Source organism: Apteryx mantelli, chromosome Z (genome assembly GCF_036417845.1).
Source record: "Apteryx mantelli isolate bAptMan1 chromosome Z, bAptMan1.hap1, whole genome shotgun sequence".
Classification (NCBI taxonomy): Eukaryota; Metazoa; Chordata; class Aves; order Apterygiformes; family Apterygidae; genus Apteryx; species Apteryx mantelli.
The window spans coordinates 16,382,149-16,387,446 of record NC_090020.1 but is presented as its reverse complement, the minus strand read 5'-3'; positions in this window follow the sequence as shown (position 1 = coordinate 16,387,446).

Below are 5,298 nucleotides of genomic sequence, written 5' to 3'. Positions count from 1 at the left end.
GGAAATTGGCACAGTTTTGGTCTCTGTTTTTTTTCAACCTGATGTCATCCTCAGGGATTCTGGAAGATTTCTAAAATGAAAGAGAACAAAATGATGATAAAGTCCTAAGAAGCAACATTTTATTTTATGCAGAGTAAACACCATCTGGAAAACAAATCCTAGCACTTCTTAAACTTGAAATTAAAGCAGCCCTTCACAGTGTGGGAAAGCAGGGCAAATCATTAATATTTTCTTACAAAAAATAGAAAGTTGCTTTACCTAACCTGGAAAATGCTCTAAAACAACAATAGTCTTTCATTTAAGTATCTCCCATCTGTTTATCATCCACCCTCTCACCTATGCTTGCATTCCGGTTTGCCACTAAAAAAATTAGCTTTGTATTTCCAAGTTATTAATGACTAGAGAGTTTAGGTTCTTCAAAGATTCACACATGCAGCATACCACACCTAGCATCCTGGTATTTAAAAAATGCTTTCCATATCCCAAGGAAATCTCATAATACTTCCACAGATGAAAAGTATTACTGCCCCTGTTTTACAGATACAGGAGCAGGAAGAGTAGGCGATTCATCCCACATTAGATAAAAAGACATGGCAACAGCAGGGGATGTTCATTTCTCAGTGGATCAGTCTTGGTCATTAAACAGGCGTGGAATTGCACCATGTCCTTCTGCAGCCCACACAGAAACCCACGCATAACAGGGCCTGGGAGACAGGATGTGTTCGCAACTCCCACAGCGTGAACAAAGCCACAGCACACACAGCGGGGACCAGCGTCATGGTCTCCTCCCTCCTACAGCTTCAATCTATGCTGCAGACACACTGGATCCATATTCCTCCCTGATGGGTCACCTTTGGTCTCAAGGAGGGTATTGTAACAAATACTGCTTCTGTTTTGGTATGGGGCAGATTTTACCTGTCAAGCAGCCTACTGAATTTCCTGGGAGTAAAGTTGGAAGAAATTTTTGATTAAGCTGATAACAAATTAGTGAATTTCTCAATAATTCTTAATTACTGAAAGGCAGGTAAGAAAGTACCAAAAGAAATGAAATCTCATTTTCTACATTGCTTTTGAAGGAGAACTTGGTGACTCCTCATCAGAACACAGTACAATATGAAAACAACTGAAAGCGGCAGGTCTGTTCGCTTTGCCTAACATTTTAAAACAGCAACTTGATACATTTGTTCCCCTGATTCCTTTTTCCACATGTGTTTTTATGTAGTATGACTGCTGAGGCACGGGTCTGGGAAGCAAACAACACTGAGCAAAACTGTAAAACACAGTGGATACCCAACAATGGCCACCACTGTCTGCTAGTCACACTCCCTTGCTGTCCTTTATTATGCATGTTATTAATAAACTCTACAGCAGAAAATGATCAGCTATGAGCAGAATGGCGTTTACCAGTGACCCGAGCAATCACACTGCCTCTGGGTTTACAAAGGCAATAAAATGCATTTGACAGAGAATTATAGCCAGACAGAAGAGCTCTATTTCTAAACACACTTTGAATGAGCTTTCTGTCAAATTATGCAGTTGTACATGCTTGAAGATAATGCTGGCCTCATCCATTAGACATTTTCCTCTTAATTGTTCTCACAGAGCAGGAAAAAACTTTCCAAACAAAAAAACAATCAATCAACCTGCTTTTGTCTATTTACTTTAGTTGACCTCTTACCTGGTTTCATTTCACTTTCTGTTGAATCTAACAGTTCTCTAACTTAAGTTTCTAGCAGTGCTTTTCTTAAAGGTTGTTATATTTTTCACTATTTAAACATCTAAATGTGGTCATTTTTTTCCTTAGTTCCACTAAGGATGTATGGGAGAAATCACATGTTCTGCAAACAAATATAGGAGAGTCAGTATAAGAAGTCCTGACTCTTGAGTGGGCACAGCAGGCATGAAAGAATAACCATTCTTTTAATGTGAAAGGGCAAAATTGCTCTTGATCAGCCTGCCGAACTCCTGGTGACATGACACAACAGGTACTCAGGTAACAGGACTAACACAGCGAGTCTGATATTAAGGTTTAAACCTGCTCTGGCTGCCTCAATGGTGCAGAACCACGGATGCTGTTACTTGGCGCAGTCTGTGTGAAGGGACATAACAACTGCTTCTAATCAGATGGATCAAAACCACTAGAGACATTTGAAACTACACATCCTCGGCAGCCATGTCTCCAATGGATGCAGAAAACGATGTAATGAAATTATGCATCCCAGACAATACACTCAATCACTAAATCACATCTCCTGCAGAGCTGAACTTGCAGCTGAACCAGACCTGAGGGACCACTGAATGCTGTACTTCTACGCTCCACTGTACAGTGGAGCTAGGAAAACATCTGACTGTCCCAGACACCCCAGGCAATAAAGCAGGTCAATTTTCATCACTGTATTAATGAATGAACCATTTCAGGTCATGTAACACTTGGCTATTCAAGTTACTTTCAGAGAACAGAACCAAAGGTGAAGTACTTTATCAGCCAATTTCTTAATGAGTAAGTCCATCCTCTTATCATGGCTGCAATCCGTAGCTCACAATCAAGGCATACAAGTAACTATCTAATCAGGGCATGCAATTATGACAGAACAAATTCTGAAAGCACATGTGTCTGTGTAATTAGTGTGGCACATGTAATAGAGCAAATATCTATTTAGACAGTAAAACATACCAGGAAAAATTAGTATTTATGGGAAGGAGAATTTTTTTGCCAGAGACTAGGAACGGGGAGCAGGGAGGAGGGCTCTCAGCAGCGGAGAGATGCTGGGGGAATGGTGGAAGAGGGAAAAATATTATTAAAAAAAATGCCAGTTTTTTCCTCAACACATTCTCATAGGATTTGGGGACACGTTCATGAGATCAAGATAACAAGGCAATACTCCATATATTCCTATGAAAAGCAGAAGCCAATCTATTGATTAGTTAGCAGGAGTAGATAACCAAGAAAATCATGAGGATGGGAATAGCTGACAAAACAAACTTTTTTTTAGCCAGTCCAGGCCACAGTTCAGGAGGGTCTAGAAGGGCCTGGGAAAATGGTGCATGTTGGGATGACACTACTGTGGGTGGGAGGAGGCCTGGAGGAGGAAGAAGGCAGCAAGAGGCACATGGACCCCCCGCCTTGGCTGTTTTGCAGAAGGAAGCCAGCCTGCCAGAGGACTGCTTTTGTTCCATGTGCAGTAAATATGTACCAACAGCTTTGTATTTGCTGCCTATAGGGAGGACGCTTTTCAGAGCCTGCATCACTACAAAGGCCTGTAAGTCGGGAAAAGGCCTGCACTCAATCTTAATTGTAGTGAGCAATACAGTGTTAACAGTGATTGGCATACACTGCTAATCTAGATCCAGGCTTTCCAGAAGTCACTGTTACATTTAAACAGTCTCTGAATGCGCATTCATCTCCCTCTGTTTAAGTCAAGATGCAACAGGGTAATTGGTGTCATTTCTATAATGCCACTGCACTTTGGTAAGCTGCAGTTATTAGCAGCTTAGAGAATGATTAGCATATTTCTTTGTGGGTAGAATTCTTCATTTACAAAAGTGTAAGTGTTTGGGCAATCAATTCTTTCAGGAGGAAAAAAATGTGGGTGTACTACGAGCAAGATCCAGCAAATACACTGCCAGTGCCTTCCTTTGTTTCATGCAACAGAAAAAGCATATGACAATAAGTGGGAGGCAGGCCTTCTGAGCTACATCCACATTCTTCTGAAGCAACAGCATGACAAAAAAAGAAAGGGAAAAAAAGAGATTTAATTAAACCCTTAATTAAAAACATTTTGTAGTTTAGGAAAACTAAAACATAGTCTCTTCATTGTGGGTTTCTACCAATTACTCCAGCCATGTTTCAGCACAGATTTTTAACACTGTTGATCTCCTGGCATCGTTAGCATTGTGCACTTCTCATTTTTTCAGATTTTGTTTTCTTCTGCAGAGGTCCTGTGCTGCCCTTGCTTCTCTTCTCACTGCCTGATCACTGTCAGTGCTTTGTTCAAGCCTTTCCCCTCAGTTCTTGGATCTACCCCTTGGGCCCACCATGTCTCTAGGAGTTCACAAGTGTAACGTAAAACCACATTTGTGTATGGTTGACTTGCTAATCTACACCTCCCTGCTGATGTGAATCATCTAATTTCTCCTCACCTACTATCTTGGCCTGCCTTTCCAATGTCCTCTTGCATAGGAGAAGGAACCAAATGATGTATTTGCTTGGGGGTTGACTCTGGCAAAACTTCAAGAAAGCGGCTGTTTTCATTCAACTTCTCCTTTTGAAGAAGGCAGTCACCATCTGCACCACAGATGGAGACAGTTCCAAGCACCGTGAAGATACTGAAGACATCGGCACTGCCATACTCCCAGACAGCCACCCTGTCTAGTGAGAAACTTCCTAGCCAAGTTGGGGGTTGTCCCACTCACTCTCTGAACAGCAAGTATCTCGTCACAGAAGTCTTTTCTGTAGAAGAACAGCACTACAGAAAAGTGCTGCAGTTCTTTACAAGGAAGGAAAGCAAAAGCAAAGTTGTACTAACTCTACCCCAGTGGTGGAGTCAAGGTGTTGGCACTCACAGCTACCATTTACTACTATGCAAAGGAGATGGAGGAAAACCTTTTCTGCAGCTTAGGTAACTTCAGCTACCTGTCTGTGCACCCCAGTCTCTCATCTCTCTGCTCTTCAGCCCAGGGCTCAGAAAGGTGCTGCCATCCCACCATTTCTAGATGAGAATCATGGTCTGAAGCACGGCAGTGCCCGGCCCTGCGGTGCCTCCTCCTCACACACTCCCACAGGGCGCAGCCACCCCATCCAGCTCCAGAAATGCAGTGGTCCCCCTCATCACTGCAGGAACAGGACCACTGCAGGTGGGAGTCTGTGCAGACACTAGTTTGGAGAAATGGGCCGAACACTTGTGTTTTGGAAAGCAGTTGCCGGGAGTTAAGAGAAGGCAGCAGCAAGGGAAAACTCCAATCCTGGAACTGGAAAAGAAAAGAGATGCTGACAGTGATGGGGGAATCAGGGAGAGGAATGGGATTGCTACTGACACTTCCAGCAAGAATCGTGTCTTTTCATTAAAAAGACCCCACAAAAACAAACAAAGTATTGTTTTCTTGCTCCTGTGTGAAAAACTTGCATTTTCTGTAGGACATTTTTATGCTGACTGACTCCTCAATACTTTTGAAAATACTATTGAAATGTTCTCCAAAAAACCCCTAAGATTTTTCACTTAATGAAATTGGATAAAATTCAAATTTCAGAAAAGAAAAATTCCGCAAAATCCTATGGCCAAACTTTTTTGATTTTAAAAC